This window comes from Phasianus colchicus, chromosome 8 (genome assembly GCF_987193195.1).
Source record: "Phasianus colchicus chromosome 8, bPhaCol1.hap1.1, whole genome shotgun sequence".
In the NCBI taxonomy this organism is placed as follows: Eukaryota; Metazoa; Chordata; class Aves; order Galliformes; family Phasianidae; genus Phasianus; species Phasianus colchicus.
The window spans coordinates 4,191,488-4,218,686 of record NC_143443.1 but is presented as its reverse complement, the minus strand read 5'-3'; the positions used below and the strand labels follow the sequence as shown (position 1 = coordinate 4,218,686).

The 27,199-nt window shown below is 39.7% G+C and overlaps 1 protein-coding gene across 2 annotated transcripts in view; it reads right to left on the bottom strand.

The window, feature by feature from the left end:
- Positions 1-27,199, bottom strand: part of LOC116234733 (uncharacterized) — a 180,417-nt gene that overhangs the window by 23,570 nt on the left and 129,648 nt on the right. For both annotated transcript variants that reach the window (XM_090144751.1, XM_090144749.1), the window contains exon 2: positions 2,074-2,170. The gene's annotated coding sequence lies outside the window, so the exon portion shown is untranslated. The remainder of the gene's footprint in view (positions 1-2,073; positions 2,171-27,199) is intronic.

Here is a 27,199-nt window from a genome sequence, read left to right as displayed (position 1 = left end):
CTCAAATCATCTCACCGCACAAAAAAGATGAGGGTGACTTCCTTCAACACTGGCAGTGTAGAACATTACAATGGACAACTGCCTATTTTTGTTAACCAATAACTGGATTAGAAATGCCAACAAAAAATGGAATGCTGCACCCCAATGGCTTTGAATAACTGAGCAACGAAAACTCAAACTCTCAACTTAAAAAAAGTTCTATTTAAATGCAATAACAATGTGAAGAAACTCAATGCACTGATTATTTTAAGAATCTAATCCTAATGATTGACTTGTTAAAATCCATTCTGCTTGGCCTGTAATCTATGAGTAAACTAAGAACTTTGCAATACGCATTTTTTTTTTTTCAGATGAAAACGTGGTTCAAGAAATGGAAGATTTAATTTCATTCCAAAATACTTAAATAAAAAGAAAAAGGAAAGCAAAGAACAAATGATCAAACAAAACAAAAATCCAGCTTTCTACCTTCTACAGACTGGTTTCACCTTAATAAAGTTACAATAATTCACCCTACAGCAGCTGAGTTATCAGTTTCACAGCAACAAATACTGTGGGTAAAAACAGACCACTGTTCAAAGTCCTAATATCTACAGAAAGAAAGTGGGAGGGCATCTCTCCTCCAGCAACCTTGGAGCCAACACGGTTTCAGACCCCTGGACAACATACTGGCACCTTTCATCAGTGTTAAACTGAAAACTTGCCAGGGGTAACAGAATTGAAATCCTCCTTTAAATCCACAATATTGTTTTTTAAACCACAACAATGCCATGTCCTCCCATTCATGGTTCTCATTCAAAGATTCTTCACAGAGGTCCGATTTCCAGGAATGTTAGTATTATGTAAAGCAGAACAATTCATGCCCAGAATTTAAAGGAGATGTGTAGATTGTTGTACGGAAGCCATGGGTAGTTCTTCTTGGAAAATGCATCTTTGTCACACCAGCCTCTGCAATCACTGCTGAACTTGTTCCACACATCTGCCCTGACCCTGAAGAACCTCACTTTAAAAAAAATATGTATCCATTTATCTTAGAATTATTACAGAGGATGAAAGACAGCTGGCAATAAGTTAGTTGCTTACACTGCAATACAAATGCTAACATTTCTCATTTGATATTTTGGGGATTATCTTTTTCCGTTCCAAAATTAGCCACATCCAGAGAAGTGCAGCAACTTCATGATCATTTTAAGCAGTTGCCAATGATGCTGACAACTTCCAACACGAAGCAATAAATTAAAAAAGAGGCTCGAGAATGTTGATAAGTTCTCAACATTTTCATCTGAAACAATACATGGTGATCAATTTTCTGAAGCACCCTGGGAAACTTGCATCAGCAGACATAAGCGTTCAAACCATATTGTGTACCAGCTCACAGGAAAACCTAAATTCAGTTCCCAGTGTAATGTTTGTTTCCCAGCAGATTCAACCACCTGGGGTGCTCTGACAAGGCTGTTCTCTCATCCTTGTTGCACTGGCTGAACGAGTTATGCATCAACACTTCTGCAAATGCAAATGAATTCAAATTCGTAATAAAGGCATTTAAAGTATACTCTCTTGATTTTCATTATGTATAGTTTATCTTTTTTTTATTTATGATATGCTGAGCTTCTCTTAACAAAGCAAACGCTTGATTCTTCTTTACTGACTTGCAGGAACTTCAGCAAACTTTACCGCATTTGCTGTTTCAAGCAGGTCTTGAAACATGGCCTGCTTATATATATATATGCAGATGCTCATATATATATAGCACATATATATGCATGTCTATGTGCTACATATGTATGAACATCAGTTTGGGATCTGCAGACGTAAAAAGACATCCCTTAAGATTGATGTGACCACCTTTAGAAGATAATGTTTCTAATATTTTGCACAAGGTGCAGGATCACAGTCTTCCAACTCTTATTTCAAGCAGGTATTAAGAGCTGCCTGCTTTTGTGATCTGCTGTATTCTACTTGAGAGTAAACTAATACATAAGTTGTCGTACTAATGAATTGTCTCCTTGAAGCTCGGCATCTTCAGCAGGAACATGACTTCCATGGTAATAAAGCAGCAGAGAGATTTCTAATTACCTTTGGACAGTTAACCTTCGTTATTGTTCCATGACTTCACTGAGTCAGTGTTTCTGGATACCACTCACCACAGGCAGTGCCTCCAAACAGGCTGACTCTGCAAGTCAAGAAAAAAAGTCATCTTACTGACTTTGTGATAATAACCAGAAATATACAGAGATGAAATGAAGGAGAAAAAAAAACAAATACTATGCAGACTAGAAGGAAGGCAAACAGAAGAGAACAGAAAAAAGAAAACCGAGAAGGTAAAGCTAGGCAGAAAGTAGAAAAATGGGAAGAAAGCTCCGAGAAAAATATGAGAATAACTACTTCTCTTGTTTTTCCATAAATAAAGGTGTTTCTTTTAACATAAATGTATGCACAACTAATGCCTGCTTGCTGTACAGTGTTCCAGCTCTCTGGTCTCCTGGGGTTACTTCAGAAGTCAGGATCAGCTTCTTCAGAAAGGTTACAAGCTGAAGTTTCTATGAACAATTGCTCCCTGAACTGGATAGGTTTTACAAGAAAAACCAAATACATAACTTTCTAGCCGAGCCATTCTGGGTCTCCAAACACACTCGTGTGCAAATCACGTGGTAGTCCATTTCTGGGAGAGGAGTTGGCAGATGTTAGTAGTTCACAGTTTCAAAAAAGCTTTTAGTAACTTTTGTTCACTCTGTATCTGGCCATAAACGAACCTTTTGTCATCTTCTAAAATGCCAGCTGCACTGGGAGTACACCGAGCTTCAGGAAGGATTAGATTTAGCAAGGCTTTTGCTGAAAATATTGCTTTTACAGTCTCAAATATCATCTTATCTAAACACCTGCAAGTCAGAGTCAACTCAATAATCAGCCACCAAGTCTTCCTGATTTTCTGGTCTTTTCCCTCATACGTTTTACTTTCTGGTGTCTGTAACAGCTTTCTTGGAATGTAATGTTCCTTGGGAAATTTGAAGTCTTTTCAGAGAAATGATTAACGGGCTTTATGAAAAGTAAAAAAAAAAAAAAAAAGGCTGTAAATATATTCAGAGAAGTGAAAGGGAGTGTTTTACTTACTGGTTTCCATGTAAATAATGCAATGTGAGACATGCAGAATAATACTTCTAAACTACTTTTACATTTTGGAAGAAAAAGGGTTTCAGACATCTTCAGAGATGAGAACTAATTAATTTTTCCATGTGCTCATTTAAGCTCTTTGTGCAATGTCTAGAATTACTTCAGACTTGAACTTCACCCTAGCAACCAATTGTAGCTCCAAGACAACTTCCTAAGCAGTCCAGGTAGCTTTGTATCTTTTGTAATAACAATTAACACGTGGCATAATGGCAAGGGACAGCTTGGTCACAAGGAGAATATACTCTCATGGTATTTCACCTGTGAGTCATCCCAGAACAGAAATACAGTAATAAAACTTAGCTGATCATAAACTTCAAGTATTGCAGCCATTAAAGTCCAAGAGCAAACATATTTCCCACACGTGTGTCACAAGGAGCTCCTGCTAAATTATGCAGCACCTGGTAAATACTGTTAATTCACTTGCACCTAAGCTAATTACAGATTCCAGCAAGCAATCAGATATGATTAAATTACATTTTGGGAAACTATCAAATGGTTAAGGCTGAAGGAAAACAGCTTAAAATAGACTGTAGAAGGTAACACTAATTAGGAAAACTACTTATTTCTCAGCTTTGGAGATTTCTTCAGCTTCAGGAACAGGTATTCCACTCTGAGCATCATGTGAAAAACAGTTGTAATCTCTTCAGGGACTACCCAGGTAAACTGAAAGCAGCATTTTGACCTCCCCTGGGGAATTTCATTTGACCTCCTTTATATTTCAAGAAGTATTCTAAAAACAAGAAATAAAGCCTTGATAAATAACATCCATCTGTTGGCGAATTTTGACAACTGGCCCAGATGCTGGGGAGTATTCACACAACAGCTTTTTTCTCTATAAAGGTACTGAAGTTGGGGACTATTGGAATACTTTGCAAGAAAGACGTGGAAGAAAAGAGCTGAGTAAGTAGAATCACTTGAGAAGGGATAATATGTAGGGAGAGGAAGGAGACGGGAGGTCAGGAACTCTCTGAGGTCATTTGGGACTATGTTTTCAATAATGTAATATGCAGAATGATGAATATCTCCCAGAATATAAATGATCTCATATCTGTCTCTGACATCTCCTGTCGACCAGGCCTATTTTCCATTTTGATTGAAGTTACCTGTTCCTCCCCGACTTCCCTCTCTTCCTCACCTATTCTTGGAAACATCAGATTTCCATTTTTGTCACTGCAATGAAACATGCCTCCCTCAGTAACCTCAACACACCGAGCTTCCACTTGTAATGCTAGAAGCTCGAGTTAATCCACTAAGCTAAAAAAATGGCCATAGTTTGCTGTACCTACAGCATCGGGAAACTGACTGACTCAAGATCACTGAGTAGCAAATGTATTTTTAATGTCACTAATGATAGCAAAGGGTAACTTTGTACACCCAAGTATAGCCATGCTGAAGCAACCATTATTAGCAATAAGTGCCACATTTTTCCTGTTTGACTCATTAGGTCATTGCCCAAAGACAAGAGGTACGTGCCTTGGGCAGAGATGCATCTCAGCTGATGTTCAGGATCTAAGACTATATGACCTTCCAATCTCTGGTAACTGCCAAGAAAACAAGATGTATAATTAACACCTGCGCAAATGTGTTCTACACATTAAGACTACAAGCTGAACGCTTCCAGCAACAGCGAAGTCTGTGTTTTATTTTTAATAGCGTACTGGTAACAGGTTTTCCATTTTTCTCCCTCAACAGAATAAAACTCTTTTACCATGCCAATACTTTATCTTGAATGAGAGTACTTAGTATTTAACAAATAGAGCTGATAAATATTTCAAGAAAAAATACTGAAAATCTCTGGTTTTAAGAGCTCTAAATAAAGCTCCGGCATTTGGAAAGAAGCAGCAACCAACCCATGTACTCAGCAGTATATTTTCCCACACGTAGCATATTATTTGTTCATCCGTTTTGCGTTGCGGAGCCCCAGAGTGGTGTATTTCTGAGGAAGAGAGAAAGGACAAAGTGTGGGTGGACAGACACGAAGAGCCTGTACATACCAGACTGCCTGGTTAGGAAAGGGGAATTACTCATAAATGGGACTTCTAAGACAAGTGTTAGGCAAAACTTTGCCTCCTAATTCTTTGAAAATCAGATAGATGGCCTCTACTCCACTGCAGATGGAACTAGCGAAGTAGCAAATAAAAACTTCCTTTCCTTTTTCTTTTCAGTACTTTTTTTTATTTTCCCCCTTGACTCATACAACACTGGCAGAAGGCTTAATCTTGCAAGATACAGCTTTACGTGTGAACTTCAGTGTGACAGATCACGTGAAAAAGGACTGCTGCCAGTACATTTAGCAAGATCGGTTCCTTCACATAATTGATATGCTGGAGGGAGATGCAGAGGAGCTCCCAAAGGCTCATTATGAAAATTAATCCATCAGATTGAGGGAAGAATGGATGGTCTCCCTTCCCTAGGTGGAATCAAATCCCTTCAGACACCCCTGAATCTTTTTCAGTAAGAATTATTTGTAAGTCCCAGGGATATAAAAGTATACCTTAAGATCTTCCTTTTTCTTCCTTGTCAGTGGACTGATAACATAAAAATGCCAATATTCATACACAAATTACCAGCTAAGAAAAAAATTGATGCCCAGAGAAGTATCTTGGAGAAATGTTTAACAATTAGCTCATATTTTGATGCTAATAAGGAGTTTCCCACCTCTAATATCAACTTTTATTTTTTATGCAAACTCGTATATTGAAATACACATCTATATATTGATAGACTGATATAAGCTAGTACTCTTTCTATAGAGTACATATAAATACACCCACACACTCAAAAACCTTACACACATGCAGAGACACAGCTCAACAGAGGGTCTCTCACACTAGAGTGAAACAATACACTTTTGTGCCAACTACTCCTGTCCCCATCTCCATCCCTTTCTTAGAGACCTCCATGTCATTCAAGATTTGCTCTCCATCTCCCCCTTGCAAACAAATTCCACCTACAAGACGTACACGTGTACGACTCTCTTGTTTTGAAAGAAATTAACACATTCTTTTTAAAGGTTGCTATACATCTGTGTATTATGTAATTTGACTTTGATTTCCTCTAGAAATAGTACTTGCTGTCAGTTTACACCAACTGAACAATATACAAATTCCAACAGAAACAGCCTGGGAACGTTGCAGCTGCCCCACAGACTGGCCCGTGTGCTACGTGTGCCCTTCCCTCTCACTAACAACTCAGTCACAGAAAAGTTACCACACTGCAATGCAGGAATTATGAAAAATGAAGGCATTCTCAAAAAAAAACCCCTCTACTCTTTTAATGAGACTGATGCTACCAGATGCTTCTTACTTTGCAGCGTAGCTTCAAAGATGAGTCCAAGTCAGTGAATAGGTACCAGAGATGCACCAGAAGCAGACTTTAAAAGACATGTATATGTAATCCATTGTACCATATTCAACATCAGAGGCTTAATATTTCTCTTCTGCAGCTTTTCATCATTTCCATAACTTTCTTTTGTCTGACTCCAATTAGAACATCACCGCTATGCTTTTGAGCTGGAACAACTCGATGTTTTTAAGGTTTTCTTTCAGAGTAGAGAGAGACTGGAAAAATTTCCACCTGAGTCATCCACACAAATCCAAGCCAGGGTAACAATAACTAATAGAAGTCTGGAGACTGGGACTTCAACAAAGCCAGTTGTTGGATCCATCTCTGCAACGGGTTTGCAGTCAGCAGAAAGGCAATAATAAAGCAGAGATCACAAACACATATTCTCAACTCTAAGCCTTTCCTTCAGCTTTATCTACAAAGAACAAAGGCAGAGCAAAAACTTGAAAGGTTGGTTCTTGTTTTAAATAAGGTTTTGCAGCAAAGTCTCTAGAGTTACTGTTGCAGAGGCTTTCCTGAATCATTGCTGCACGCTTTGAAAGCTGAGCTAAATATCTGTGACTTTTTTTCCTTCCAGTACAGCTCTTTTGAAAAATATCTGATCTTAAAGTAGGGGATAATTCATTTGACAGAAGGCAATGCACCAATTTCTCAGTCGATCACACAGACAGCCCACCTTTCTATTGTACAATTTTAACACCAAGAAACCATTTTAGGGCTTCTTTAAATGGTGAATTTACATAGTTACCATTAATGCAAAACTGGTGCCAGAAAACCAGTTATTCTAAACAGGAGAACCATTCAAACCAGCTGCTGTTTGGCCACATCTGCATGTTTCTGCACAGAACTTTTCTGAAGCACTTTCTCCTTCTCTTAATGCTTGCTTACTTAAACATACCTTTCATCTTTAATTTAGAAGGACAGACAAGTACACGTTGACCATGTTTTTCCCAACTACATCCCCGAGTTAATTCATAATAATTAAAGCAAAAATAAATTTGTAAAAATTCATTTAACAGTCATTTCTAACAAATAAATGTAGCAGGAATTCGAGGTTTAATTATTCATGCACTGCGTATTAAATTACAAAACCCTCCCTGTAATTTTCTGATCTTACTTTGGCTAAATATCATTTGTTCTGGAGACAATAAGACAACATAAAGATTACCCTGACTAATTCAAATCATCACAAAAGAGAAATTCAAACTTTCCTAGCGTGGTTTCATTTAGAAACACATCCCTATCGTACAGGACAATATCATCAGTATTGTTCTTTGCATTCATAAATATCAGTAGCATCCCTATGTATCATTTGGGAATGCCTCTCAATATAAGAAAAAAACAAACATGCTTACCAAGAATATGAATGTGAGTCAGCAGGGTTTATATCAATAGAAAAAAAAGAGCAATTGACCTCATGTACGTTCATACGTGTATTTTCAAGCCCATAAACAAAGTCACTTTCAAAGCAGTGAGAGCTTCTGCGGTGAGCAGCGCACACGAAAGGCAAAAATCCTGTTTCACTGCTTCTAGAAACGAAATATATTTATTGCTTAAAGTCAAAGTGAAATAAAATAATTCTGGTCATACCCCACCATCCAAATGAAAGTACACGAAAGTACTGAATTAAAGAAGTTTGACAAAAACGCAGCTTGCAAATTTGCTGGCGCATCTCCTCAAAGCACATCAAATGCATGCTGCTAGGCTTGACGTCAAGAAGCTATAAACCAAATCAACACAGAAAATGGCTGAAGGAATCCGATGTCAGGCAAAAGAGTCCATCAGAACATTAGCAGCCTGGTTTCAGCCACGTGCATGAATTTCATCAGCGCGTGCGTACGCTGACACCATGCAATGCCCTGGGCTTCCAGCATGCCTCACCAGCCAGCTGAAAGTAGATTCCTGTCTGTGGCCACCTCAGCTGCTCTCTATGAATATTTTAATTCTCATTAAAAATGCATCACCTCTACCCTGCACTTACAGCTTTGTAGGGCTGCTTGAGGCATATGTTCAAGCTTCCTTTGAAGAACTGCTAGCAATTCCAATTTTAGGACTGACAATTTGGGTTTATTTACCGGATATTTTATGGGTATTATTTGTCATTTTGATACGTGTGCTGAATCTTGCTCTAATTTTTTGGTAGGAATATTATTTTCTGGAGAATTTATAGTCATGGCTCAGCATCTTTTTTCTCTAAGAACAGATGGTGATTCTTTGGGGATCCCTATCCCAGTCCCAATCACCATATTTCTTTGGAAGAAAGAAATCAGTTTCATCCATGCCCTAGGACAAAGAATCTCTGAAGCCCTTCGCTGTTCCTCTGTGTCAGCATCACTTTCACCCACTCCAGCTCATCTCCTGTACTGTCACTGGCTCTCACAGCCTGGCTCCTTGGCCTTAGCAAACCTCAGCAGCCCCTCTCCTTTAAGCTCCTTTTCTCATACACCTGGTGCAGTCGTTAACATACTCCCTCTCTTTATTCCTTCCTTTTAGTTCAAAGGGCTCTTTGCCTAGCCAGTCTCTTTACGTGCCACCCTTGTTTCCTCACGTGCCATACAACCTGAAGAAAGGAATAATCTAAAGCACACTACAACATACGAATGGCAGCAGTGCTTTGTGCCATTTATTTTGTAATGGCGTTCTTTGGAACTGAAAGCTAAATGAATAACAGGAGAAATTTAGTAGTGAGCAGAAGCCAAAAGAGAGATCTTAAGTTGTATTAAGAAGACGACGCACCTCTTCTTTGTTTAATATATTACTTTCAAAATGCCGGTGTTTATATAAGACTTACTGCACAGTATTGACTTCAAGAGTTGAAACATGCTATTCACATGAGAAAATTTGAGAAAGCAATTCGGAATCTTTAGTAATTTAATAGATGTGTATATCAGCCTTTTCCATTCCCTCGCTTTTACATTAGCATGTACCCAATTGCTTCACCTCACAAGACAGACAGTAGGTCAGAAATCGCAGAAGTGAAAGCAATCTAATTTCTAAAGTATCTGCTATTCCCTTATGATTCTTAATTTGTCTTTTATTCTACTGAGCAGATAATTAAAAGAGCTTCATGCAGTAAAATTGGCAAGCGGCTGGCACAACCGAGATAAATCGCCGTTGTTACATGCCAACACATTATAGAGACACAAACTGTATGGAAATATACCAAAACAACAACATAGGAACAATTGATGGGCTGAGATCCCCTCAATACTTCAGTTAACTTCTTCCATCCAAGAATATATTTTAAATTATTCAATTAACTGAGTTCTTTCTGTAGATATTCACTGCCTGCTCTTAATCACCATCCCACTGATAGTGCTACGGTTCAATAAGATACCGCTGGCCTTGACCTTTTATTAACTTTGGTTCAGTACCCCTGTTTCTTAGGGCTGATAACATACCAGGTAGAGCAACTGTGTGTTTAAAAAGTTGCCTTAAACACTTGCATGAGTCAGTAATGGAAAAAGAATTCTGCCTCCCTCCTGCCACCCCATCCTCCCTGCTCCCCTGGTGCTTCAGGTCCCTCAGCACAGGCAAGAGCATCAATGGAGCTATGATCACCTCCAAGTTTATAGAAATGGTGCAGAAAGGAAAAAGAAAACTGTTTCCCCAGGAAGAAATGGAAAAGTTCCCAACACGTGGCTGCCTCACAGTGACCTCTCCTTTAGCCCAGGGAAGATGTTTATCTGGTTAAATGTCAACAGCCCAAGACTAGCTTGCTTTGTAATGCAGTGAAATACCGATGCCAATAACTGGATTCAAAGTATGGGAAACGTACTCGTCTGTGCTCTTTAACAAGGCTGACTCTTTCCAGCTGACCTACAGAAACATCCCAGAGCACCTCACCGATTAGTCTATGCACTCAAAACATCTCTGCTGTCAGTAGAGAGCCTGTGACTTTCCAGCCAGTCATCTCGAAAGCAAAGCATATTTCTTCCTCGAGCCAGCTGAAATCATGTAACGCTTTGACCTCCAGACAGCACACTCCAAGAGTCCTCCCAGTATTACGAGACCGGTGTGCTTTGAAAGCTAATGGGGTGCCAGCACCTCGGCAGTGGGGATAGCAGTGCTCTGACCTCCCAGAGCTGTGGCTGTGCCCTCATGTTACACAGAACCAGCTGTCGGGCTGCTCGCCCGTAGCTGCAGCGGTTCCTGTGGCAACCAGTGCTTCATATTTTGCCACAGAAAAGCCTTAAGTAGGAGTGAGAAATAGGATAAGGGAAGTGGGCTAGAGAGGTTACAGCACATTCGGAGTCTGACATGAGAGTGACATCTGACATCTGTCACCTATGCAAGCTTCACACTTGTGGCATGAAAACGTATACTAGAGTGTAAGCGACAGAATGAATAATGGAAGGTTTGCTGTAGGGCAGCTGTAAGGAAAAGGCTGTTAGATATTTAATCATTACTAATGGACCTGATGGTTTGTACATGCTGTTTCTCCCCAGTTTCAAACAGGCGTATTTCCACACGCCCGAATTCCTGAGAACTGCTACTCATGTGCCTCCATGTGGGCAGAATTAGGAACACAGCCAAGAACTAGAGCAGGAGAAAAAAGGAAGGGACCCCCAAACGCAGAGTGATGCTGGCAGACCGGAGGAGCAGAGCGATGCTGTGCTGCACGGCTACCTGCTCCCACCAGTGCTCTCAGCTTGCAGTGAAATGCCCACTTCACACACTCAGAAATAAGGATCACTGGAGCACAGCCGCTCTCCTGCACTGCAGTGCTTCCGAGTGGTTCCCAATCTTCTATTAATGGCTGATAGGGCTCTGCCTTTGGCTCACAGCCTCCACGGGCCTGGCAGCCTGAACGCTGTGCCTGCTTCCTTTACAGGAAGGTTGTTCAGAAATACAGGCAATGCCAACAGAAGTTTGAATAAGGGCTGCTCTATCAGCCCTTACTAAGGGTTGGAAGGAGGAAGGGGAGAAATTCAGAAAGTTCCAAAGACATATTTTCTATGCAAATCTGTGGGTTGTTTTTTTTTTTTCCTATAACTTTTAATGAGTTTTAAATAAACCTGTTATCAAGAGGCACATTATGTGAATTAATACAGAGCACTAGAATGAAATGTAAAATGTGTTCAAAAAGATAAAACAGGGCACTGTTATTGGCTGTCACTTTTTTTTTTTTTTACTGAAACACTGCATTCCCTTCTACCGTACCATCAAAGCTCATCCTCTCATTACATTTTATTTGCTTTGCTTCCCTATAATACGTTTACACAAAGAACAAAATATCATCATTTTATGTGCCGTGAATGGGACACAGATTACAAGGCAGGGAGAATGCCTGTGCACCTCATAAAGGACAGCTCTAAGAGACATCTAGGAAGGAAGAAGTTTACTGCAGAATACATTTGTCAGAAAGAGAGGGATAGAGAGCAGCAGCACAATGTATAGGAAGCGAGCAGGTCTGGGACATATTTCTGAGCCAGATTTGTACCATATTCAATCTGATGAAATCCAGATCAACTCCATTTAACTCATTTTGTGCCGCTTTCTCCACAATTTAGATCTTGCTCAGAGATGCAGGTTTCCAATCCAAACTGATCAACTTATTTCCCTTGGATGTAATCCACCAAAGACCATGCTAGATGTAGTGCTACAACCCAGCACCATTCTTTTGCATATAACCAAGTTAACATCCAATTTAAGTTCCTTCTTCTGTGAAATGATAGTATTTCCTAGGTTTTTTTTTTTTTTTCTGAGATATCAGAATGAAGTACAATACATTAGTTGCATAGTATTTTAACAAATATATACCAACAGTTTTCACTACCACCATAAAGCATCAATGATAACTTCAAAGGTAATTTTACAAAACTGTACGAAAATAATGATGGTTATCAAACCAGCACTACTTCTGCAACCTGTACTTACAATCTCTGTTTACCCATGAGCTTCTTGGTTTGACTTTACCTGAGAAAAACAATTACAGGAAGGGATAACCTGATATACGGATCAAAACCTTATTATTAACTGACCAAAACAAGTCCAACATCTGAACTACTCACCTTCCTTCTTGTAGGAAGGAGCTGTCCATTCTAGACAAATAAGAATCCAAACACTACTCCACAGTCCTAAATTAACATTGGTACAAGCTTTACTTATGTTGGATTTATTTCCTAACAACTTCACTCAACTCAATGTATATTAAGACAACTTGATAACAAAATCCTTTTAGCTTATGACAGCGTATCACGACAGAGGACTTTGGTGATTGAAAGGGTTGATATTTAGCACCATATTTACAGACAACACTGTGTCTACACCCGAAGAGATTTTGAGGGAAAGCTTTCCACTCTGGAGAGTTGCAACTAGAAGATGAGTTACACAGAGAGAGGAACTCACATTATGTTATTTCCCCCCCCCCCCCCACTTTTTCCTGAAAGTCACTGTCTGCCACACACAGATACAAATCAAAACTAGAGCATCCACCGTTATTAAATGCTTGGAGATCCTTTTCATTCATGGTAATTCTCTCTGATAACACAGCTAAATGAATATCAGAACCTGCACAGCAGTGTCACTTCTTCCCTTAGCATACGACTTTAATATTTTAAATGTCATTAATTTAAACTGATACTTGATCTAGGGCCAGAAGGTGATGAATAGAAGATCTTAAGAGATCAAATCCAACAAGCGTGCAGAAGGAGGAGGTGGTTAACATATAAAGTCTCAGCAAGATTCAAAGGTATCAAGGGATGAAGTTGTAAGACTTGTCAATGTCATTAGAAAGCGATTGTTGTTTAAATACAGAAAATTAATCTTACTAAAGTCAAATCAGATGAAAATTAAGGTCACAGAAATGTTTAAACATTCATTTCATGCTGACGTGTCTTGGCCACCTTGTTCAGAAATTAATTTAGACCTTAATTTATATTTAGGGTTATAATGAACAGCACTAAATTTTCACGTAAAAACTTTGAACTTCTGTGACTTTATACATTTTTCTGCACAAACAAAGTAGCTAATCTGCATTATCTGTGGGAAGAGAGCAAGAAACAAGAAAATATCAGCAAAACGTGTGCACTTCCAGCCCAGAAAGCCAACTGTACCCTGGGCTGTATCAAAAGTGAGTTGGCCAAAAGAGCAATTACCTCGAATTGGGTAAATTCACCGAAGCCAGTGGTCCTCGCTGACAGTGCTAGATATCAGTGCATTCACATCACCTGTCTAAAAAGTTGGTCTTCAAAATCCTCCCCACTCACACACAGTGTGAATATACAGCGTGGGCTGGCATATGCATGTACACTTGCTTCATGCAAGTATACTCATTTTTACAGGACTTTAATTAGGAAGATATTTGCGGCCCAAGCTCTGCAGACTCACCTGCCAAAAGAAATTCAAACCGAACGCTTGTTTCGACAGAATTTTGTTATGCACAATCTGTGCACGATTTTGAGCCTGTTGCAGTACAGAGCTGATAAATATCAGAAGTCTGAAAGGTCCTATGGTACAAACCTGCAGGTACAAACATCTGCGGCCATGCCTTCCAGCTCAAAGGGAAGAGATGAAAAATAGAATAACTACAACCTTGACTGACCAAGCTGCAGGAAGATGATTTGGTACAACTAGGGCATTAGGGACTTCATCAAAAACACCTTCCTGAACACATACATTTATAATATTCCAGGCCTCTGAAACTTTGCTTACTTGCTTCTTTTCTTGCTTCTTTCATTTCCAACTAATACAGACATTTTGTACATCCCACAACGTGAAGGTTTGATTTGCTAATGAGAATTTAGCTCCAGTGCATTACCCTGGGTGCTCCATCAACAAGATTTTAAACCCCAGCTGGATGTTCATATTCATGATGAGACTGCAATTATTTCTGGATTTCTGTTGTACTAACATGGAAGAATTTTGCTTTCGGTAATCAACAAAGATGTTGTAAATTCTCTTTGTGTATGTGAGCATCTGAGATGGTAAAAATCCAAGAGAATTTTAATTATCCATCACCCACAGGATCCAGATGAACTGTGGTATCACTTCTAAAAGAACGGATTGTAAAAATCTACATGTATTTCTCAAGGTTTTTATAATTAATATTCATGTGAAGAACTTTATATCACCTCTTGTATGCAATATCTTGCATAAGCATTGCTTTCCAGTCTAACTTTTGCAACGCAGAACACGCCTGGCAATGAGACTAAGATGCCCTGAGATTACAACAATGCAATTCCCAGGGCCTAAAGGATAGTTGATAACCTACACCAAACTCCTGCTGATGGCTTTCAGGAAACTGTTGTAAGTGGGTCCGGTTCCAGTTTTTAGATCTCTGAGAGTTAAGCTCAACTGAAAGCTGTACTTGGTAAATAATGAATTTTGTGTAACACCTTACACTGAGATTCTCAGGTTGAGAAGTTGAGCGTAGGACCCTAAATGTGCCCAGATGACATCAGTTCCATACCTTTAACACCCTTTACATCATGAAAGAGATGAAGAGGCCTGGAATTATGTGTCTTCTAAAGGAACTGCTCAAATACTGAGTATACGTAATCATTCCACAGAAACAGAAATCTCCATAACCCTGGACTTAACTACACACACATCAGTCACTTGTAGGTCAGTAGCTTTGAATCAGATTGCCAAATATTTTACCCGGTTCCTCATGAATTGCCCTATTGCATGTTATTCCTCAAGCCACAGAATACATGAAATTCACACCTTTTATTTTAAGACTATAACATGGTTTCTACTGCCTCTGTACCAGGCTTCTACGTGCCTCATTTCTTACAAGGAAGAGTCATAGTCTGTATGCATCTCATGTGATGAGAAATTAACACTTGGGTTTCATTCTGATATCCTTGCCAGAAAAGCAGAGCTGGGAGCAGAAGTACTTCAGCTACAGCAAGAACAGAGAGCGTAAATCCAAAGAGGGGAAGCAGCAATTGCTATGCACAACACAAGGGCTAGTATCTTGTCAGTGCCTTGAGTGCAGGTGATAAATTACATTACCAGAGAGCTGAAAAATTGCCTTCTTAAAATACAGTGGTAACTAAAAAGGGAGCTGATACTAACTAGATTAGATCCAAACACAGCACTCTTTTTTTTTTCAAATTAATGATTATGGTGCGACACAATATTATGTCTATCTTGTGGACCTGACTAGAAATTCAAGTGCTTCATCTCTTTGCTGTCTAAAATCAGCAGCTACAAAACATGCTTTATTTGCTCCTTTCTGGCTAATACTTGCTTAGGGCACAGACTCTTAAACGTGCCAGGGAGCTGAAAGGTTGCAGTGCTTTAAAGCTTAAATCCTACGTTTCCACCTAAAGTTCAATGAGACTGGCCCCATTTTGTTCCTCCTCCTTTTCTCCTGCACAAAGCTATATTCGAGCTGCCACTGCAGCATGCTGGGCCCTTCTTTCCAGCTCTTCATTTTTTTATTCCTTTGTGCAACCAAAATTTGCACTCAGGCTGGTAACCCAGGTGACTCAGCAGAATGTTTCTGCAGCACCTCACAAGGTCTGTAATAGAAACTGTCTTGTCAATCTCCATACATTCTCACCAAAATCACTGGACAGTTCCAAGACAGGAAAATGACACTAATTCATCATCACAGTCCGAGTCAGCATCCCAAAATACCCAGTGGATAAGTCTGAGCTCATCTCTCAAACTAGCACTGCAGCTTAGGACCATTCCTTGTCTAAATACGCCTTCTGCTAGCATATGATGTTCTGATCAAAGAAATCTGCAACTAACTTCCAGGAGGCTGTTGTAGTCTGCCAGCAGTAGCGGACTGGCACCTCTACACCCTGCTCTACTGCTTTATTTTCCCATTACAGTTTCCTAATCTATCTTTGCCCAAATAAAGTCTACCTAAACTTGCAGTTTTCTTGAGCGGACACACAGAGTTGCTCTGCTGTTGTCCTTTGGATTTTTAGTTAATGGACACGTGTTTAGGTCTAGGTGATTAGGAGAAACACAGAACTAAAATGCAACTACTACATGGAAGAATTCCAAGCACTCCTATGGCAACTGAATTCATCACAAGAAGGCTATACATGCATCATAGACATTTTCATTGTGAAATATATATTTTCATATACACGAAAAGAAAGAAAAACATCCTCTGGCACAGATCATCTTAAATAACTTTGCATTTCTGTAATATCCTTGAGCCTGTGAAAGGAATAAACTCCGAATGCCTGCAATTTTGTCATGAATATTTCACACGTCTCTAAGACTAACAACACATATACATCACAGGGGTGCTGTGAGACTTAATTAATGTTTGCAAATCACTGTGAGACATGAGGATGAAAGGTGCTACAAAACAGCAATAGCTCATTGGTAAAACCTTTAAGAACAGATCCTCAGCTGGTGCTAATTGTCACTTCCCCTCTAAAGCCACTGAAGCTATCCAAATTATAATAAGCCCCTGCTCCTCAAATCCAATGGGTTTTGTAAGAGGACAAATACCATTCTTATTAGAACGATATCTGCGGAACAAAAAGCCAGCTTATCAGCACGCTTCCTGTACAAGCTGTTTCTGAATTTGAAGATAGGCTTTGCTTCTGACAAGTGCATTTCTTAAACTACAGAAAAGGTCTGTCTTTGTGTATTTTAAGCAAGCATCTGACAACGCTAAAAATGAAATGCTGTAGTTACTGACAAGGTACGTCTTGTTTTCTTATATATCAAGTATAGGTATAATAATCACCACGTAAAACAGCTGGAGTTAAATGAAGGAGGTAGGCTCTCAGCTGGCACACAAGCGCAGTGCAGTGGGACAGGGGTGAGCACGTAGGTGCTCCGGTCACACCGGAGCAAACGGCACGTCAAAATACAGCTCTTCTATTCTACATGGCTTTGTTGACGAACAATACCCAGCGCTCACAAACAGCTACAAAACTCCCCCTGCAATTTCTCAGCTCTTATGACTCACGCTTGCAGGTGCAAGCAGTTTCCAGGGCGACACACATTCACAGGCTACAAAATCATGTGCGATTTCTTACCGCATCTTGCTACAAGATGCTGTACCAGAAGCCAGCATTCCTTCTGTGAGAGCTCAAGTAATTAACCCACTAGGCATGCACTGAAAGAGCCTGTAATGGGAGTAAAGGATCAAAACCACGTTGGTTCTTTGCCTGTGTCTTGAATGCCATCTGTCAGTATTGGCTATTACAGCCTCACTGTGAGGCCGGGGTGCTTTTAAAAAGTTGCAGTCCTCCAAACTACAGGGAGCCCTACTTGCTAAGCTTATCTGACGACCTCTGTAATGGTCGCCTTTGTAACACCTCCCTAGTATTTCTTGACAGCGTTTCTAAGCACTCTCTCATCACCTTCCCCCATCCCTGGCTCCCAACCAACAATGCTTGTTTTTATACAATTACTTCTAGAGCTGAAAAAGAAAATATAACCCAAAGTGTACTCAAAACACCAGCCCTTGTATATAAAAATACTGGGGAAAAACAAACAAACAAACACACACACACACAAACACAAAATCACAATCTACCAGGTGAACAAAGCATATCAGCTTCCTAAATCCATTCCTGAAGCTCTTTGAAGATGTTGTACATCTCTCCTCAGGGACAGCTTTTGACAGTCACACTCCCATGATACCTTATCATGACATTTCCCACCCTACACTTTGCCCCAGTGCTTCTTGGCATTACAGATTCACGACATATTGTTATTGTTTAGGAAAACGTGTCTGTAAATTCACTCCACCTATTTATGCATCCAAGCCGACAGAATCTGGCGTGTGCTTCAAAAGATGAAGGTGCTGAAATAATAAATAATTACATTTATATCCACTCTTCCTTAAGGATCCCCAAGTACTTTGGGAAAATGTGACTTTAGCTTCACTGAGCCTCTTTATGGTCACATTATTCTTGTTCTATCAGAAGGGAAAATGCACAAAGAGCATAAGGGCATTCCCTACGGCCATGTGGTTAGTCAGCTGAAATGTGGGGAGTTTTAGTTATGGGATCTGAATGCTAGTCAACTTTTCCACTCCCTGGTACAAGCAAACTCTTCGAATCATACAGCACTATATGCAAAACCTTGTACTCTTTCTTTTCATTTGGGAAAATACCATCTATACGTTGCAGCTCATTAAAGCACTGTTCTCAACTTCAAAGCATTTTGAGCATAATTAAGAGATTTTCTTATAATGAAGGTGATTACAATAAAACGTGATGTAGCTGAGAGCCATGGGACAAAAGACTTATATCATTCCGTGGATTAGGAGAGACATACCAAATTATGATCACAAATGTAACTTAATTAAAAAGAGAAGTACGCTTATGTTGTCATAAGACAATTATGCTAGAGGGATTCTCCTTTTGTGGAAGACATCACCAGCTTCTTTTTCTCTCGAGAAGAATATGATACAAAATGTTCATTTCGTACATGTAAAATAAGTTCAAGAATCAATAATCCCAATTACCATCAGAATGATTGCCTTTTTTTTTTTTTCTTCCTTTCTTCTTCCCTGATTTATAAGCAGGATAAACTTTGCAAAAGCCTAGGACCAAGAAAAAGATAAAATAGCTGCATTTTAATTTAGACTCTGACAAGTTTTAGCACAGATTGCTTGAATGATTCCTTCTGTTGAATGGGGACGTATGCTGGCCAAGAGTCAGAGTGCCAAACAGCTCTACGAGGAGAAGGCTTAAAAATCGTTGCCGTGCCTCACCCAAACATCCAGCTTAATTTTCCACTGCAGTTTTAAGCTCCTTTTTTCAATCCTTATTCCTTACAAAAGTGAAGGGACATAATTGTACAACACGCAATGGTGAGGAAAATGGGAAAGTTATGAAAACTCCTTCTGTCGTACTATTTTAACAACTGGTAAGGTGTAAAGAAACCTAAAACTAAAAATGATATCTGATTTGGGGACAAATGGGGCAAAACAACAAGCCTCACCAAAGAAACTGCAGAATCACAAGGTTATTTGAAATCGACTTGCATCACAGAAAGATGAAACTCAAGATAAGAACATGGACGCTAGAGCATCTTTCATGAAATCTGGGCAGATTTCCTAGAAAGATTTTTTGATGTTTGGAATGCAACCCAGCCAAGATTTGATTGCAACGGGAGCAGAAACTCTGCGCTGTCAGAATGAACTTTCACTAGGAAACTTTCCTGTAAGGAATAGCACCACCAGATTGCAGGCTTCCCATGCCATTCACATTTAATTCAAAGAGCTGAAGCATCCATTTTGTAAGAAGATGCAAGAACAAGCGAGGGTTTTAAGCAAACAGATACCAGCTTGTTTTGATTTACAGATTGCAGAAAGTGTTTCCATTAGACCTGAGATGTTCTTGATAACCTCTCAGACTAGAGGCAGTCAACTTCTATTTCTCATTTACTTGTCACAGTCCTCTTAGAAACAGACTTAGAAATAATCTTAGAAATAGATATTAAGGTATGCTTTAAAACATAGAGGCACGACAGGGGCCATTTTCATATATCTAATATTTCTGATCTCATGGATCTCACAGACACACCCAGCTATTTTGGGCACCCTCCCAAACCACCAATACTAGACCCACCCTGGATGCACTCAAGGCCAGGCTGGATGGGGCTGTGAGGAACCTGGTCTAGAGGGAGGTGTCCCTGCCTATAGCAGGGAGTTGGAACTTGATTTTAAAGGTCCCTTCCAACCCAAACCATTCTGATGCTATGACTCTAGTCTATAATCAGACTTTGAGAGCGAGCAGAACAAAAGCCATCACCAGAACTGCAGAGAACAGCCTTGACTTCTCTGCCTGGAAAATAAGGCTGATAAGAGTATGCACTGAATTGGTAGGAAAGAAAATTCTAATTCACTGACGTATGCAGGAAGGACTGCCCATAATTCCTCCCTTCCCAAAAGAAAAGGTGATTGTTATCATTCTTAAATTCTGATTTAAAAACAAACAACAGTTATTCCAGATTTTCTCTCTCCTTTGGGCAGCAGCAGATTTCTCTGACTGACTACCCCATCATAGCCCTTTGTAGTCTAGACAGTGATCCATTCATTACTAGCTCATTCGCAGTTTTAAATGAAAGACCTTAAAACACATCATAACATTTTCATCCTTGGATGAAAAGGAAACAACAATGTCCTTTTCAAACTGCAGGAACTCGTTCATCTCACAGATCCTGCTCTGGTGGCAGCAGCTCTTTACACAGGTATGAGGAAAGGAGCTTCGGTTCTCTGATTGCATCTTGCAGGTCTGATTTTCCACCTGCAGCAGCAGTTGCATCCATTGGATTGGACAGAACACAGAGGGTAGGTGTGTGTGTCCCAGGTCCTGTTCTCTGGGCACAGCACTGCTCTTGCACCGAGCCCAGCTGCTCATTGGCTGCAGCACTGCAGCTCGTGGCAGTATGGAATTATGCAGTCTAGTTCAATTTGACATTCACTCTCAAGTCTTATCTTCATTTCCATCACTTCTTCACTTCCATCCTAATCAACACTTATAAACGCTTATATTTATACATTTGATTATTTGCTCCCAATGGGATCATTACAGCATTCACTGCTCCGGCTTCACTCATTTCATTTCTGTTACTCCTTAATTTCTAAGCTAAGAACCACTGAAGCACTTGAGAGCTTTGTTCATTTGTCCTCCCCCAGCCTTTATTCGAGGTTTTCATTTCAGCCAGTCAGAGAGGATTCCTTTGCCAAGGGAAGTCAGAGAGCCAAAGTCAGCCAGCTTCTCTTCCATGCAGACTGATCTCCTCAGATGGTCTCCTCGGAAAAGAGGAAGCCTCTTTCCCTCCTCAAACCACAACCTCTGAGAGATAACTCCACATAAATAATGCAAGACTATTAAAAACACTGAATTGCCACTTAGGAGGGCAATAGTTTTCCCAGAAGGGTCACTTTTCATAGGTGAAAGGGAAAATTGTTTTCCTTCCCAGCTACTGGAAGTACTTACTTTGCATGTACTGTCTAAGCTTATAACAGTTCGGGATACCCTATAAATGTAAATTGCCTTGTACAGGCAGATGCTTGGCTTATTAATGATAACTACTGCAGCTGGGCATTGATTTTTAATCTTTCAGTGGCAAGGTTACCACAAGTTTCAATTAAAATTGATCCATCTCTCTTTTCCTTTTCTGCTACTGTTTCTTTCTTTTCCCTCCTTCCCCCCCCCTCCTCCTTGCAGACAGGAAACAGATACCACAGCAATTAATTGTCATATCTTACTCCGTCAGACAGATCATAGAACATGGCAATTCAGTCAGTTTCATGGCTCCCTCTTAGGCTACCCGCTTCTATCATCCCCAGCTATTTATAGCTGAATTTTTCATGGCAGAAGTTTGAAATTTTAGTAGCAAGCTGTATGGAAACAGATCTGTCTCTGACAGCATGCACCCTTCTCAGCACTGAGATTAAAGATGTTTTGATGCCTCAAATGTGCCTTGGCATTATCTCAGCAAAAGGAACACGCGAGCAGCTCAAACCTCTACCGCCTGACAGAGAAAGGGAAATTTTGAGGCTCTACGTCCATTTGATATATCATCTCTTAAACAAGGAGTAATAGCAATCACGGAGGTGAAGCATGTCACACCACCTCCTACCCACTGCTCCCCATTCATACAAAAGAGGACATCAGCTTCCCCATCAAACCTTAATGGTGCAGAAATTTCCCTGACTACAGCAATCTACAGCACATTTTAATTTATCGCATTCGGGGCTATAAACCCATGTTTTACTACTGAAACTAATTGTGTCTGACACTTCCATCACATTAACATACATTAGGCACCGTGACCTTTGGATGATCGAGGAAGACCTAATTTAATAATTTAGAGACAGCGTGAGGTCTGAGTAGGTCCCAAAGGAGAGAGAAATGTACTATGAAAAACGATGCTATTTTGCCAGCGCGGATATTTGCTTACTAAATCTGCCAGGTGAACTTTGGCAGCTACTTTACCATAACTTCTATGGGTCACATGCTGTAAGTGAAGCTCTCAGAGTACTCTAAATTCCCTACTAATGCTGGATGTGTAATGCTGTGCCATACATCCGTATATTTGGAGAACAACATGCTTTTGCCCACAAGACTCCACTCTCACAACAGACACGTTTCACCCCATAGCAGCTGGAATAGCAAATGGGCTGAAGACTGCAATCAAACAAAGGCATTCATAATTCACTTGGAGCTCACTGTACAAATCTGACATTTTTAAAGAAATCATTTTGTCAGACAGAGCATAATCACACCTAGCCATCACTTACAGATGAATGATTCTCATCAACTTGAATCCATCTTCTTGTGAAAGTAGGTATAATTCAGTACAGGCAAGTTGACAGAAAGAGTGTGGGAACAAAGAAAGGGAACATTTTGTTCCTAAATGGAGGTGTCCAAGGAACGTGTGGTGTATTCTTACACCATACAAGTATCCTTAGATCGCATTTGCAGGACAACCCTTCCTTGTTTGTTAATTCTATCAAAAGCTTTTCTTTTCATAACTGAACAATCCTTTTAAAAACCTCCTCACAGCACAAACGTTCCATGCCACTTGCACTCAGCTAACTCATCTTAGGGCTCAAGGACCAGCTGTCCTTATCTGTCGTATAGTGTGAGGAGCTGCCTCCTCCTAGCAAGGCAGCTGGGTAGTGCTGCTCCCAGCTCCATTTCCATGACCAAAGCAGCTGAGCAGGGTAGTCCAGAGCAACAGCTCCTGCCCACCATAAGCTGATTTTCACAGCTGTAAGCTGCCAAACATACCACAAAGGCATCATAGAAACATGAGGTTTTTTTGCTTTCTCTGAAATTGGTTCTTAACTCTTCTGCTATGTTTTATTTTCTATGTGTAATTAGTAAAATCTAGAGCAAAATAATTATCTTGCTACACAAACCAAACTCTGCTCTCTGTCAGAATAAGCCATCTACTAATCACATTCTGACAGAATGGCTTGGGTTAGAAGGGACCTTGAAGATATCTAGTTCCAACCCTGCTGCCAAAGACAGAGTTGCCAAACCCTCATATACAGTAGTAACTAATAAAATAATTAAGAAAGTAAATAGTAATACTAATATAAAAGCACTAATGGTTAATATAGGCTTTAGTTACTTAATTTCTAGCTACAGTTAGGAAAGGATAGGTAAGACAGAGATAGAAGAGGATCTAGACAGAAGGGAGATACATTAGACAGGGAAATGGAAAAGAAAATGGATCAAGAAAAATGGAGCATGATAGGACAGTTGCATTGGATACCACAGTGTGATACCACCAATACAATTAAAAAAAAAAAAAAAAACACAACCAAATAATGAAAACCATAAAAACTCTTAGTGCTAAATGATTTACATTGCAGACATATATCGTTGTAACTGCAGCATAGATATACAGACTGCATTGCTGCAAGATATTTATGTAAACTCCCATTGACATTGGCAGAAGTCAACCCCCCCCCCCCAGATAAGCTGTAAAGTTTCAGGTGTAAGCTAGTAGAAAGGATATACTTTAAAAACATAATCTGTTTTCTCCTCCTTCAAGCAAGTTTAATGTTTCTGAGTTGCAGTAAGAAAAACATGCCTCAAACACCTACCTGAAACGTAAGAGTGCAATTCTCAGGCAGTGCAGTGTGCTGTTACTGACATTATAAAACCCATCTCATCCAGAATGGGACAGAAGGATTAAAATGCACAAGTAGGTGAAATATTAGGCTATTTCAGCCTCTCATTAAACCTTCATGGCCTTAATGAATCACAAACATCTTGACAAATACACAGCCTGAGAATGGCAACGTGTTGATACAAGATATAATTCACCACGTGAATTGTTGTACAGCAAATACAGCCAGAAGAGTTTTGCCTCGTTAAAAAGAAATAAGCTTCATTCTAACATACTAAAAAGCATATATTTACTTTTTTTTCATAGCCACAGCATCAAGAGTCCTCTAAAGCAATTAGCAAAGTGACGGGAAAGCAACTAGAGCTGCTTTATGAGCTCTGGACAGCATCTATAACTGTTAATTTCACACCTTGGGAAGAGTCCTAGTTTTCCAGTTAGCCTCCCTGCACTCCAACAATTGTGTCATGCTGCTCTCTGCATTGCAAACAGTTTTGTTTTTGACACAGATTTAGTGTCCTCGGTATTTAGCATACCCTCGTGCACAATTTCTGTGCTGGTTTGACTAGAAAGCCACAAAGTCTCCTTGTACAGCAACTTTACTCAGCTTTGTTTGCAGTGTGTACTAAAGCAGAAGAACTGGGAAACCTTTGTTCTTTAGAAGCAGTTGGTGGTGCCATGAGGTGCCCCTGGAAAAGCTGCCTGATGTTCTGCCTTAGCCCAATGGGAGTGAATGGGAGTGATGCATGCACAGGTGGGAGGCTCTTCCACTGTCTGTCAATATTCATAGGATCACAGAATGGCCTGGGTTGAAAAGGAACTCAAATACCATCTAGTTCCAACACAACCTCTATGTGCAGGGTCACCAACCACCAGACCAGGCTGCCCAGAGCCACATCCAGCCTGAATTCACAGGCTGATGAGGAGCTACTGCTCTTTTGGGAATGCAGTCTCTAATTGAAGTGAATCATAACTTTCCTGTTGTACCAACTTTTGCTGGGAATGCAAATATCATCTCAAGTGAAGCAGAAAGGTTTCTGTGATGTGAACTCCTGTGATCTTTTCCAGTGCCTTTCAATGGATATTTCACATGAAGGGGACAGCCACAGTTGCCACATACCCCTCTGCTTTGCCAATCCCTCTCAGAGACTTTTTTTTCAGCTCACTTTTTTTCTGATGAAATTATGTAATTCTGTCAGTCATTAATCTCAGCCTACTTTGTGCAAACACGTTAACGTGGTAAAATCTAAGTCAATGATATTCCCTAGCTGCTTTGCTTTTAATGGGGCACTCAACGTTGACATCCCTCCACAAGTTTCAGTAATCTCAAAAGTCTTAACACTTGATGTTGACTAAGTATATTACTTGCTATTAAACTATCATTATTACAGAGGAGGCTCAGCATCTACCTACTGGCATCCATTTGACAGGTTCCATTTGCTTCCCTGGTGTTTTCAGATCTCTGTCCTCTTTTGGACTCTTCCACTCCTTACACGGGATGACACCAAGTGTCTGCCCTGACTCTGCAAAGTGCTCTGTGCTACACAAGTACTCTCTGTCCTTGAATACTTGGGAATTAAAAAATATGATGATTTTTTTATCCTGCTAAAATTGCAGGGCCTTTTCATATTTTTCAGCAGGATCTGTTTACCTCAGGCAGAAAATTATCAATATAAAATCATTACTGCTGGATGGAAAAGTGGAAAAAAAATTATAGCCTGAAATTCTTGAAACATACCTCTCTGTCTTGAAGGGAAAAACTCATTTATAATTTAGACAACCAAGTGAATAGAATGGCATCCTTCCTTGAAATGATTTTCACATGCTTTAGTGCCCTACCTGCTTTTGATGTGATAACTAAGCTTAAAAGTGCTGACTATCCACCTAGAAAACAATGAGAGAAACTTTGGCTCTGAGTATCTTATGTGGAACAAACTGGAGAGAAGAGAAAAAGGAACGTGACATTTGGGAGCATTTTGTACATTGGCAGTAGCAGACAAAAAAAGAAAACTATCTCAAGAAAAATTTTTTTCCACAAAATTATACAACATGAAGATGCAATGCACAATCTGCAGCTACATAAACCAAGCAGTAATGAACTGCCCTCTAAAAATGCTGATATTAAGCATCTGGGGCAAGAGGGAGGTAGGAGGAAGGAAGAATTAGAAACTTTGGGGACAACACCATTTCTGCCCTTTTATCATTCTGGATTATTGCTTGAGATTTCACACTGCTACAACAGACCAGAAGCAATACTGTCTTGCACTACTAACCTGCTTAGCCTTTTAGCCTTTCATATCAGCAGTACAGAAGTCTTAGGCTGTTTACAGTGTTGTTTTCCCACAGATGGATTATACAAAAATATTCTTCCCAGAGCAAAACTCCGTAAGGACAAAAAATCATTGTGAATAACTGATATTTTTCTACAGGATTTCTTGTAACAGAGTTATTGTGCTTCACAGACCAACCCACTTACTACCTTATTGAATACAGTTCAATATTTCAACTCAATTTCAACAATAACACATTGAACCAGCATCTGTATGTTCTTTTCCAACAGACAGAAAACAAGGAGAAACAAAAGGCTTCAATATTATTCTCCAAGGAATATTTGAAAAATGCCAAAATAAATTGTCTTTCAGTGCCTTCTTGACCTTTACCCTTAGCAGCAGAAAATCCAACACTCATCTTACTGTGTTCAGAACCACAAACAGTATTTCACTTCATCCGTTATCAAGTCCTGAGGTTGTATTTGTGTTCCTTGAAAAGAAAATGTTCACAAGAACCGTAGCCTCCTTAAAAAAAATTAAAAATATTATATATATAGCTACTGAAAAAATCTTGAAAATGTTAAACTCGTGATTCAACAGCAAAATGCAAAATGGAAATGAAGTTTATACGAGCTTTCTAAACACCCATCTTTCTGAGCTTACCTCATCAGACTTTGGTTTCAGTTGTTGAATACACTTTTATTGACCTACCAAACTTCTTTACAGCACGTGGAAAGTAACAATCAAGAATGAAATGTATTTTTCAAAGCTAAGGACCATCAATCTACTCTACAAAATAACTTCTGCTTCTTTGCAGCCTTCAGATGCATCTTCTCACGTCAACAAAAGTTCCTACACATACATATTTCTGTTTCTTTTGAATG